The sequence below is a fragment of the Amblyomma mixtum genome, chromosome 2 (assembly GCF_055824585.1).
Source record: "Amblyomma mixtum isolate Tamu chromosome 2, ASM5582458v1, whole genome shotgun sequence".
Classification (NCBI taxonomy): domain Eukaryota; kingdom Metazoa; phylum Arthropoda; class Arachnida; order Ixodida; family Ixodidae; genus Amblyomma; species Amblyomma mixtum.
Genome location: NC_143013.1, coordinates 185,163,026 through 185,176,182, shown reverse-complemented (window position 1 = coordinate 185,176,182; position 13,157 = coordinate 185,163,026). Strand labels below are relative to the sequence as shown.

General features: G+C 45.3%; 1 long non-coding RNA gene across 1 annotated transcript; it reads left to right on the top strand.

Moving 5' to 3' along the window:
- Positions 1-2,688: 2,688 nt before the first annotated feature.
- LOC149361814 (uncharacterized) lies at positions 2,689-12,409 on the top strand. Its single transcript, XR_016288443.1, has 4 exons — positions 2,689-2,760; positions 6,236-6,343; positions 9,647-9,694; positions 12,367-12,409. It is a non-coding gene; the product is annotated as an uncharacterized LOC149361814 (long non-coding RNA).
- Positions 12,410-13,157: the final 748 nt, after the last annotated feature.

Below are 13,157 nucleotides of genomic sequence, written 5' to 3'. Positions count from 1 at the left end.
TATGTTGTTGCCCGTCATGCAGACAGCCATATTTCGAAATCAGAAGCAACACAGCCATTTGTTGCTTGCACTCGAAAGGAGTCAATCAATGGAATAACTCTGAAAGGGTAACAGTGTTTGTTAGGTGCAACAAACAAGCTTGGGGATATAATCAGGTTCAATCAAACATGACGTGCAGAAAGCGAATTGTGAGCTGTAACAGGAATGTTATGAGGCAATTTCCAAAACCATTTCCAAAGCAATTTCCAAAGTCATTAGCATAAATTTACATACACGTAAAAAGGCCATGTAAGCCTACACGAAAAGACAGTTTTGAATTCACAGTTGGTGTCAAAAGTTCAGAAATTAGTGCCCTCTCTCAATTTCAGTGACGAATCACAGATCGATTAATTAATTCCCAGTATGGCTCCAGAACAAATCCAATGAATCTCAAATGTGCGAAGTATATATACCACACATGTTGCCTGATTAGCACCAGCATTGCATGATGCCTGACGAAGTATCACACTCTTCATTCTTCTTCGGTTTTGAAATTTGCACTACCACAAAGACCATCTGGATGGACTATGATTCCATCATATTGCTGAGAGTCACATTCGGAGACCAAGAGCAACACAACAGTGTGCTGCACATGAGTGGATATAATGCACTGGGACAACTGTGCACAGTAAGGAACGCTTGTAAGGTGTCACGTATTTGCTTGGGGAATGTAATCGAGTTCAGTCATGTTTCATGTGTAGAAAGGAAGATAAAAGTTGTAGCAGAACTACGAAATCCAACATCCAATACTGAACTTCCCCAGGTGATCTACACACACATAAAAAGCACGAAAGGATAAGCTCAGCGGTACTATTAAGTTTGATGCCCTTTGAGGTTTGACTTGCGCGTCTGTATGCAACCGTCAGATACCATCTTGAAGTTACCAGAATGCCCAAAACAACTTTGTTGAACTGTTCTACTCTAAACTGAAATACTTTTCCTTAAAACCTTTTTTTTTGCGACATGCTGTGTAGCTAATTATAAAATAAAGAAAAGAAGCTGATAAAATTTTCTCATCTCAAACGTACTGATAAGTACACAAATCTGAGTGCTTTCAAGAGAGGTGACGCACCCGGTATTCAGTGTCCAGAAGCATACATAATGCTGCAGAATCCTATAGCAAGAAAATTTCTTTTAGTTGACAGATGGCTATGTCTGTTTACAAAGTCAATACCAAGTAAGGCGCATATCCTAACCTGCAATTACATGAAGCTGCACGTGCTTCATAGGCTGTAACTCCGCCAATAACTGCTACATATTTCCCACCTCTAGCACGAGTGCGGAATCAATATACAGCATGGAAACAGCAGTTTTGTTGCTTTAGCTTCTTTACTATGCTGTCTAGGCAAGAGACGAGTTGAAATATTTGCATGGGCAGTTCTCGATTGAAGTAACGTAAAAAACATCCGCACTCCTTTCTGCTGAAGCGACTGGTGGACCACTTTTGCATGTCGCATCTCGTATGACTTGCTAAGGGTCCAGACTGACACACGCACTTCGTCAAACCTTCACACAAAACACTCTTCGCTTTTGCTATAAGCTCCGGCCACAGGCAGTAAGTGTCCCGTCACCGTTCACATCGCAAAAGAAGGCAGCGCTCGCAGGCGGTCAGTTTGAGCTGACAGCGACAGGCGTTGCAGGCACACCGCCGACTAAGTTTCCAAGGAAGCCACACTGTAGAAGGGCGCCGTCTTGTGATCGAAACACACCACAGAAACAATGGCCACTGTCGCTGCTTATGAGCCAGGCATTTTTGCAACGAAGTTAGCAGTGCAATAGGCCGAAAGGTTCGACTCATCAAACGACGGCACCGCACTGCTGACCTCATTATCGTTGTCGACCAGACATCCATGGCACATATGCCCCGACGGATCGCTTAATTGGGAGCTGCTACTACTCTTGGATGAGAGCGCGCCCACCGGCAGCACACACCGGTAATCCTTCTTCTTTTGCGATTCCAGCACAGTAACAGCGGCGCGCAAGACCGCCCAGCAGCAGCACGAGAAAACAAGCGAAGCTCACGGCGGTGATCTCAGAAACCATGCAGCATGTCGCAACGTTGGCATGTCGGATAGGCTTTGGATTTGACGCGCTAGACCATGCCCACTCACGCACGCACGCACGCACGAATGTACCGACACGCATATTAATGCGTCCATGCGTCACAAATTTCTCAAGTTTTTAATGCTAATATGTGCATAAGAGCTTAATTATTTTTGTAACGAAAGTTTCATTTGGTTTTAGTCCTTTGCTATCGCACTGCCCAAAAGCATAGAGCCCGAAAGAGACGACCTGGAGGATTGCCTGGAGGCGATGCCTTTCTAAACGGGCCGAAGGAAGCCGCATGGGAAGCCGGAACTGGCCGAAGCGCTAGCCAACGAACGCAGCGTCTGGGGAGGGACAGCATGGCGGTCAGCGTTACTACGTTTTTCGTGGTCCTTTGTGGTGCCGAGGGCATGAACCATCGCTGGCATGAGCATTTGTCACTCTTCCGATATGTGATGTGCCGACAGCAGTGAAATTCGCTGGTGCGATGTACGAAAACGTGGTAAGGTGCTGAGTAAACCTGTGTTTATAGCGTGCGTCAGCGGGCTCGACGGATAGCGCGTCGTCCTTTGCGCGCCTTCACTGGAAACGCTATGCTGATGGTGGGGCTCATTTCCTCCATGGCGGAGCAGCTGGTGGGAGACCACTACCCGGGTGACATCTCGCATCTTGGGGGTAAGTTAATTTTCTTCGAACCTGTTCATTATTTCAAAGCCTTTGCGCACAACTGGCCACGTCAACACAGCTAGTACAGAGACGCGAAGACGCAGTGCCTATCGCGGCAGCACGCAGCGCTGAAAGGTTGTTTGCTGGCGGCACACGGGCATGAATGCGCGTGTAGTGTCAGTGGTCACACGCTCATGGTCAGTATGCCATGCAAATATGCACAGCTGATCCGATCGTGGGGTGCACGATATCGGCGCCGTACTGCCGCCGTACTGCCATTCATCTCTCGCCGAGAATGGAATATGTGCCCACCAATATCGACTGTTGCGGAAATATACGCGCCCCGTAAAATGATTCTTTCAGCTAAACGGGCGCATTGTTCGAGCTCAAATTTCGCACAGAAATGGCATTTGGTCGGCAGAATTGTTTAATACCACGTTTGCTTGGGGTACTTACCTGATTCGAACAGAATAAGTCGGATATTCACATCGTCTGCGGCGACGACGAAGGAAATTAAGCAGCTCTGTCAGCGATCGCACTGGTGGCGCCATCTCGTTTGTTCGCCGCGAAGTCTAAGCAAATGTGGGGGATGTTTGCGGGAAGTTTGAAGGCTCTCTTTCAAATGTTTTTTAATTGGTCACAAAAAACGCAGTTTGGCAAAAACCGCACGAAATTCGCAACGTTTCGAATGCCTTTAGCAATAAATCTTTTCGAGCTTCGAGTGTCGTCTGCTTTCGTCTGTTCGCTACCGACTGCAGCTTCTGAGTCTGTGCTTTCAGTCTTGCCTTCTTTCGTAAAGTACGGAAGCTTACTACCGACAAATGAGGCCGTACACTGACGAAGAGAAGGCCATGGCCGTGTCATGGATGTGCGCATCCAATTCCATGCGCTTCGTGCGTAAGAAGTTTCGTGCGGAGTTCCATCGTCGACCGCCGCATCGAGAATCTCTGAAAAGGTGGGTCGACAAGTTTCTGTCAACTGGAACTGTCGGAAGAACGAAAAGATGCGATGTTGGAAGCTCCAGGAGTTTTATTGCTGATGCAATTGAGGGCGCTTTCGACTCAAACCCACGGCTTTCCTGCCGACGCGCAGGTTTGCTATTCGGCACCACAGCGTCAACAGTGAGCCGACACCTTAGGAAGAAAGGGCTGCGTCCTTTCAAAGTTCGCGTGCTCCAAGAGCTTACCGCCCAGGACCTGGCACAACGATTGGAGTTCTGTCGCGCAGAACAGAGAAGAATTGCTGCAGACCCTGGACATCTGCAGTTCATACTGTTCACTGATGAATCTATTTTCCATCTTGACGGCGCAGTGAACAGGCAAAATACGCGCCAGTGGTCCCGGGAAAACCCCAAGTTTTCAACAACACGTCCTGTTCACTCTCCAGGTGTGGCAGTTTGGTGCGGGATTTGGAGAGAAGGGGTCGTAGGACCATTTTTTTTCAGTGATACTGTCACTGCCGACTCTTACCTGTCGCTGCTGCAAAACGATGTTCTGCCTGAACTGAACGAAAGACACATGCAGCAAGAGGTGTGCATTTTCCAGCACGACGGTGCCCCAGCGCACTACGCCTCAAAGGTTCGGCGTTTTTTGGATGAAAATTTCACGCGCAAGTGGATGGGCCGCGGGTCCGAAAACATGCCCTGGCCTCCGAGGTCACCTGATCTCACCCCGTGCGATTTTTTTGTTTGGGGCTTCATAAAATCGCTTGTATACAGCGCCGGCACACTGACGAGCATCGCTGCGCTCAAGGCCCGCATTGAGGACGCGTTTGACCAGATCACTGATGAAATGCGGGCAAACGTGTTCAGAAACTATGAAGAGCGCCTGGAGAGGTGCATCCAAGCCAACGGCGGCCACTTTGACGTCTGAGCTGCACAGGATCTCAAGAACAAGTCGCGAAACGGCCCTTATCAGGGCCACCAAAATCCTGCCTGGTGGGAGCTAACGCACCGCCGCTACTCCTTACCCGTTCCTCTGCAAATAAAGGAGAACCAAATGGTATCTACACAGATAGCATAATGCAAAAATGCTTTCAGGAGGGTGTCAGAGCGCTCATAGCGTTTATTCTGTGGCAGTGTACGACATCAAACCGCACCGGTAGCGAACAGACGAAAGCAGACGACACTCGAAGCTCGAAAAGATTTATTGCTAAAGGCATTCGAAACGTTGCGAATTTCGCGCAGTTTTTGCCAAACTGCGTTTTTTGTGACCAATTAAAAAACATTTGAAAGAGAGCCTTCAAACTTCCCGCAAACATCCCCCACATTTGCTTAGACTTCGCGGCGAACAAACGAGATGGCGCCACCAGTGCGATCGCTGACAGAGCTGCTTAATTTCCTTCGTCGTCGCCGCAGACGATGTGAATATCCGACTTATTCTGTTCGAATCAGGTAAGTACCCCAAGCAAACGTGGTATTAAACAATTCTGCCGACCAAATGCCATTTCTGTGCGAAATTTGAGCTCGAACAATGCGCCCGTTTAGCTGAAAGAATCATTTTACGGGGCGCGTATATTTCCGCAACACGCGATAGATCTTCGGCCCGGGCTTTACATTCTCGCCGCATGTTACGCTGTAATTGAAGTAACAGCGCTCCAGCAGTTTAACTACGTAGACTGCGATTCAGCTGTATGCGTTAGGATTGAGCTTCCTCCTCTTTCACTTGTATTTCACTTGTACTTTTATAAATTGTGTATTTAAGGTACGAAGCTCCATATGATCCAGCTGCGTTCGTACTTATAGCCGAGCCAGTGTAGTCGAGCCTTGAATAGCAGAACGGTGAGATAAAAACAAATTGCTCTAAAGTTTTTCGCCTCTATTTTGGCATTCGCTTTTTCATACTTTGGCTCGGAGCTGAAATGGTACAAACAACTGCAAAATGCACACAGGTGCCCTAGCTCCTTTTGCCCTAAATCCCGAAGTTGCAGTGAAATTTAAGGGTAATTGAGCCTTTAATATGTACGAAGAATAAACTTGATTGTTTCATGATTATAACCAATGGCGCAAATAAATCTGAATTTGACTTAAATATGCTGAGGTACCTCTCCAATACCTTATTTGATGTTAAAGGAAAAAGTGTGGTTTTTCTGCAATTGGCACTATTAATTCATCATACCTGTGAGAATGTGAAATCAGTGCTAATCATGCCAGATTTCAAATTGAGGGACGCATGCAGAATTTGAAGCAAACCAGCCTTCTACTGAAAATATCGTTCTGCTGTGGGTCTGTTCTTTTGAATGGTGGCATGTATTGTAGAAACGATGCTGGATATCGATATGCAAGTGATGTCTCGTCTGAGGCTAGCTTGTGAATGACTGCCGTGGTTATGAATTTCTTGTTGCCTGGCCCACTTCGAAATGTGGTTAAACAGTCGTGTTCCATTCTGCGACCGGCTCCTTTTTGTGCCTTGCACTTTGCCTTACATGCTTGATTCTAGTCCATTTTTTGCACTGTGCTGCTGTTAAATGTCTTTTTACCTTGCAGCAATCTCCACATAGCTTTACCAGCAATGCCTCTTCCAAGCTGTCCAGTATAGCTGTGCCAGCCTTTCACTTGGTGCTAGGATGCCCAGCAAGCAAGCAGGCTTTTGAGGTAAACACTGAAGACATCTTCCGACACAAGTAGCTTTTATTTTCCTAGTCCACTGCTACTTGTGTGACCCCTCGTTATGTTGATTTTGGCAAGTTAGGTTGCCTATTAAGGGCTCTCTTTTGTTTTTCACCTGCTGCTGTGGCCTACTGCATTGGTGTTCGGCTACTGAGCCCAAAGACGCGGGATTGAATTGTGGTGGCTTCGTTTCGACAAGGCGAAATGCATATTTGCTCGTGTGTTATGCAATGTCAGTGCATGTTAAAGAATCTTTGGTGGTCGAAATTTATGCACAGCCCTCCTCTATGAATGGAGCTATTGTTCAACTTTGAGGCATTAAAGGGACACTGATGGCAAGCTGAAGTTGACCTGTGATGATGAAGTTCCGCATCCTAACCACAAAGACGACACTTTTTCTGAAAGTGGAGCTTTATAAGCCAGAGAAAGCAAAACATACAATTTTCATCAGCACCGGCTGATTTCGGAAGCAAATTGCGATGCGCTGACTCCGTATTTTTTTGGCACAGATTCCAGAGGCTAGGCTGAACTGCCATTCACCTCAGAACGGTTATCATGGAGTCCTTTGTGTAGACTTCATGAGTTCAAATCGAGTGGCGGGAAAATTTTTAAATGTAATTTTTGCGCCAATAATTGTGTTGATGGCCTTTGCGCTGCTGTTAAAAACCGGGATAGCAGTATGGTATCCCATAAAACTAGGTTCAGGACTTGCAGGAAGTGGTTTATCACATTCCGCTAGCTTGTGCAAGAAACTACTTCAGGGATATGTGCAGGTGTCTTTAATGTGTTCCTGAGTGAGCACTAACTCGTTAGGGGGAAGGCAGCTTCTAATCTGGCACTACAGTGCCAATGTCGTGAGTGTAAATCATAAGATGACCCATCAGTGTGTACGCCTGATTTCTGTGACACTTCAGTGGTGTATAGAAGTGGTAAACAAATCTGTAAGGTATTTGATGCATATCTCCAAGGCAACGGCTGTATGAGTAGCGAAGCCATTAGTCAATCTTCAACGGAAAGAATTTTCTCTTTTAGATGACGTGCTTGTATATCAGTGACAGTTATTTGTTGTCCTGCCTTTCGCTGGTGTGGGTCATGTGTGGCGCATCTTCATGCGAGCCTTCTTTTCCTTTACAAAAAATTCAATTGATAGTCGAACCTGTTTTCTTCTCTTTTCCTGTGTTGCATCTTTTGGCTGGTTTTAAATCTGTAACTGAGCTCAGACCGTGATAATTACAGCCGGTAAACAGGGCTACTGAATGTGAGCTTGGCATACATGCGTACTGTATGTGTGAAAGTGCAGTTTACAATATTCAGAAATGCTTGATAGCCTTACAAGAATCTAAAATTTTGTTGGAATTCCTATTTGTTTTCTGTTCAAGTGTCGAGAGTTTTTCCGCTTCATCGTGTGATTAGAGCCACTTTGGTACTTAAGCTGAAATCTTTTCTTTAGCCTGCATGTTTCTCACTTTTGGGGCAGAAACGTGGAGGCTAATGAAGAGAGTTCAGCTTAAAAGAGTATAGACACCTAATCTTGGTGGCATGTTTTCTTCTCTATAATGATGCGGAAGACACTACTATGCATGAATCACCATCTGGTATTCGCGTGAGACCGCTAAATAATTTATAATCAACTTTTTCTGCCATCCTGTTTCGGTGAACAATTTGACTATAGCTATGACATCAAAGAGAGGTTATAGGTCACCTGAGGCGTGGAAAAACTGCACTTATAATCGCTGCTTCATCATTTTAATTCGCTACAGCGTACGCCAGCATTCCTTAAGTGCCAGAAGTACCAATTGTATTGCAGTTTTTCATGCCTCACATGACCAATAACCTCGCTTTGACGTCACAGCCATCATTCAGCTGTCGAAACCGAAACAAATACAGCAGGAGAAAGAAATTTGATTATAAATTATTTAGCGGTCATAGGAGGATGCCGTGTGGTAATACGTGTATAATACTTTATGCCTTATTACAAAGAAAAAAACACGTGCCAAACGATAAGGACAGCAAAGTGAGCTATGGAAAGAAAAATGATAAGTCTAACATTAAGAGACCAAAAGGGGGCGGAGTGGGTGAGGGAACAAACGCGGGTTAATGACATGCTACTTGAAATTAAGAGGAAGAAATGGGCCTGGGCGGGGCTTGTAATGGGAAGGCAACATAACCGCTGGTCCTTAAGGGTAATGGAGTGGATTCCAAAAGAATGCAAGCACAGCAGGGGGCGGCAGAAAGTTAGATGGGCGGATGAGATTAAGAAGTTCGTGGGGATATGGTGGCCACACCTAGCAAAGGACAGGGTTAATGTGGAGACATGGGTGAGTCCTTTGCCCTGCAGTGGGCCTAGTCAGGCTGATGATGATGGTATGTGTCGCACCTGCTGCTTCGTGCTATCAGCTGGCCCATGCTTGGCCGACCAGACTAGCCAAATTTGTGATGTGGGTTTTCTATTGCACCTGCATTTGTGTACACAGAGGACTTGAATGGTAGCAGGCGATGCTGTGCATGTGTTCACGCCACAGCACACATGACTCACACTGAAAGCTTCTCTGCCTTCAGTAAGACAGCTGCATCAATCTGGGGCATAACGTATCCCAGTGCTAGAGTATGAGTAAATTGCTCTGGAATTTTAATCTGGTATCAGGTAGCATAGCGCAAAAGAAGGCTAGCGTGGCTGCCTAATATTCTCTTGGGTAGCTGTGTTGGATTTTCAGTGCCTGTTAGTGTAATCCGTGAAAGTTCAATGTAACCCATTCGTTTCGATGTAAATTAGGAAGTCCTTAGAGCCCTGTACTTTTTAATGATAATAACAAGGTAATGCAGTAATTCAATTGTACCTGTTCTCTTTCAACACAGTAAAGTGCTGCTGGGTTGAGATCACAGTTTTACTTTGTAGATGTGCTCAGGCTGTCATCATCATCATCATGAGCAGCAGCAGCAGCCTGACTACACCCACTGCAGGGCAAAGGACTCTCCCATGTCTAACCCTGTCCTTTGCCACTTGCGGCCACTGTATCCCCACAAACTTCTTAATCTCATCCACCCACCATTTTTTCCTGTGTGTGTGTCTTTTCGCCATTCTGAAATTCTATCATACAAATGGATTGATACATGTAGTGTCAGGTGCGTAATGTGATACCACCAGCTCACCCCAAGCTGTGCTCAGATTTGCCTCATTGCTGCTGGAGCAATAAGGCAGGCTTGAGGCTGAGTGGTGCAAAAACATGATTTTTCAAAAATGTCTTTGTGGAAATTGCAATTAATCATGTGAATTTGCTTTCATTTTAGGAGCTGCACACAAGCTGTGCGCCTTTCCATGCTGATCATGCTGGCCAGGTACGCTTATGGTTACATTACTAGGTTGTTTTCATAATGGCAGTTGTGGATTTCTGTGTGGTTTTAAAACATAAATTGTATAAGTATTTGGCCTGCCACAAACGTATAGTGGTGCATTCAAGGCCCGTGTTACAAAGGGATGTTTTGATTGCTGCAAGAACTTGAAGGCCCCTGTGTGGTCACTGTGGAAGGCCCCCTCCCTACTTAGGAATTGCTATTTGGGTTACTTAGTCAATTGGCAGAGGAATAGTGTATAGAGATAAGGGATGGAAGAATGCTTCCAACTAAAGAAAAAAATCCAGCAAGCAGTCATAGAAGCAGAAGTACAAAAATGGCAAGGCTTTCTCTAATTTACATAGAATCTTTTTCACTTAGACTTCTTATTGCATACAACGGCTGATGCTTGGCTTACCCACATATTTTCTTTAGGTATGCAGTAGGTCTCACATTCTTGTATGATATGGTCACGGTGCCAAAAAATGATGGTGGTGTTAGAAAACTCGGAATATAGAGTCCATGGTAGAGAGAGGGTGCGGTAGATGGTCCTTGGCGATCACAAAATGAACAAGGGAGGGGAAAACCTCAGGTTGCTAGAGCCAACGTTTCGACAAGGGGACTTGTCTTCGTCTACAAGTCCAAGACGAAGACAAGTCCCCTTGTCGAAACGTTGGCTCTAGCAACCTGAGGTTTTCCCCTCCCTTGTTCATTTTGTGATCGGGATATAGAGGAATTTTATTGCTGACCTTATGGAGAACTATGGTATTTAAGGCAGACAGCTGGGCTAGTTGGTGTTTAGATTGAGAGGACATAGTAGTAGCGCTTAAAAAACAAGGACGACAGGGTAGAGAAAGACAGCACAGGCGCTAGACATCAACTGTGCTGTCTTTCTCTACCCTGTCGTCCTTGTTTTTTAAGCGCTACTACTATGTCCTCTTAATCAGAACTATGGTAGCTGTGCAGTCGTTATAAATATCTTCCAATATTTTCACATAACACTCTTCTACACCCTGATTCCACAATGCCTGCATGACAGCTGTGGTTCCACCGAGTCAATTGCTGTCTGGTAGTCAATGAAGGCTATATATAGGGGCTGGTTGTATTCTGCCCATTTCTCTATCACCTGATTGATTACATGAATGTGGTCTCTTGTTGAGTATCCTTTACGAAAGCCTGCCTGATCATGTGGTTGATTGAATTCGAAGGTTGTCCTGACTCTATTAGCGATTACCTTAGTAAATACCTTGTAGACAATGGATAGTAAGCTGATCGGTCTGTAAATCTTCAAGTCCTTGACATCTTCTTTCTTATGAATTAAAATAATGTTCGCATTCTTCCAAGCTCCTGATATGCTCGTGGTCACGAGGCAAGCGTGTACAGGGTGGCTAGTTTCTCTAGCACAATCTCTCCTCCGTCCTTCAACAAATCTGCTGTTATCTGATCCTCACCAGCTGCTTTACCCCTTTGCATTGCTCCTGAGGCTTTCTTTACTTCCTCCCTCGTTACTGGCGGGATGTCCCATTGCTATGCTCTACTGCCTCTCTCCGTAACGTTCTGGTTACATTCACTACTGTAGAGATTTGTGCAGAACTCTTCGGCTACTTTAACTATCTTATCCATATTGCTTATGACATTGCCCTCTTTGTCTTTTAGCGCATACATCTGGTTTTTACCTGTGATTATTTTTCTCTTCACTGATTTTAGGCTACCTCCATGCTTTAGAGCATGCTAGGTTTTCTCCATGTTAAACTTTCTTATGTTGGCTACCTTGCACTTATAAATAACTTCGATAGCTCTCCTAGTTCTATTCTATCTCTGAAGTTAGACGTCCTCATGCTTTGGCGTTTCTTCATCAGACCTTTCGTCTCCTGAGATACCTTGCAGGTATCCTCTCGAATGATCTGACCACCTACTTCTGCAGCACGCTCCAATGAATTTAAATATGTATTTAAAGATAACAGTTGAGGTGGGAGATTGAGCTTTGAGATTTGCACTTCAACTCGGGAGTTATGCCACTGCTACACAGAATACTTGATCGCCGTAGAGATATTTCATCATCTCGCACCAAGCTGCTGTGGCGCCACTGTCACAGTTGATAATTTTGCTGGGAAGCTGTTGTAGCGCTCACACAGTTTTGAAAAGGTGGTATTCATTGTTTTTGTGCTATTGGCAACAGTGATAATATGCTTGCTGCAGTGTTTTGTGGCTAGCCTTCTTTTTTTTTAGTCAAATAAGTTGTAAATTTCATGTTGAGTATTCTTTCAGCGATTAAATTGCTTTGATTTTATTGCTTAGTGTATAGTTGCGAGTGCTCCATGTCTGAGTGCAATTTTCTACCACTGAAAAGCCTTCAAAATCTTAATATATGTCCACACTGTTCTAGGGACTCAGTGGCTATTGGAAATGCCCATTTAGCTGTATTCAAGTGCCACTGAGTTAATAGCCATTTGAAAGTCTTCAAAATGCCTGTGTGACACGGTTATTAGATTTTGTGCAGGTTTGATGCTGAGCAGTCTGCGTGCTTGAGTCGGGTTTTCCAGTGTCTGTATTTCAAACCTGAAACTTTTCGAAATCATCGTTAGTTCATTAATGGAAGAAGTACTTGTGCCCTTTTCTGGAATTTCCAGAAAACAGATTAACTGAATTTTTTTGCATATACTCCTACCTTTTTGCAGGTGCTGCATAGTGAGAACCTGTATCAAGACGCCAACCTGCTGAACTTGGAGAAACTGAAGAAATTGTTTAGCCACTGTGTGGCACCCATCATGAGGGATGTGGCATTAATAAAGCCAGTTAAGGTGACCTTATCTATGTCCTTTTGCAAGCATGCTACACACATGACAGCCATCCCACGAAGCACCGTTTCTGCAAAGCTTGTTATCTCACAACATGCATGCTGAATGAGGCAGTGACAGACAGATGAGGAGGCCTTAATGCAGTACATTAGCGTACCGTGTTGAGCAGTGATGTAGGAGCCTTGCAGCCATGCAAGGTATTATCGGCATCATGATGGTAACTCCATTAGACACTGTCTAGTGCTCTGTGAGCCAGACTCGCCTCTTGAACATTCTGGGGCTCACCCTTGGCTCTCGGACATTCTGGAAGCCTCACCCGGCTTGCGCATATTACGCGAGGATGTCTCCTGCTGTACGAGCCTTACGCGGCTTGCGCACTTATGTGAGAGATGTCTCGCGTTTGCGAGCTTGCTCAGCTTGCGCAAATTATGTGAAATATGTCTCGCGTTCTGCGACCTCATTCAATCGTCGCATTTTGCGTGGCAATAAACACGCAAAGATAGGCACGCAGAATTCACGCTCAATATTTTCAATAGGGAAGGCACTACTCAATCTGGACGAAGTCTCCCTCCAGGAACTCACGGAGCTCTTTAATAACCACTGGCAAGCTGGGACGCTCCCATCAGCCTGGACCCATGCCAGCATGCGATTTATACCCAAATCGGGCAAAC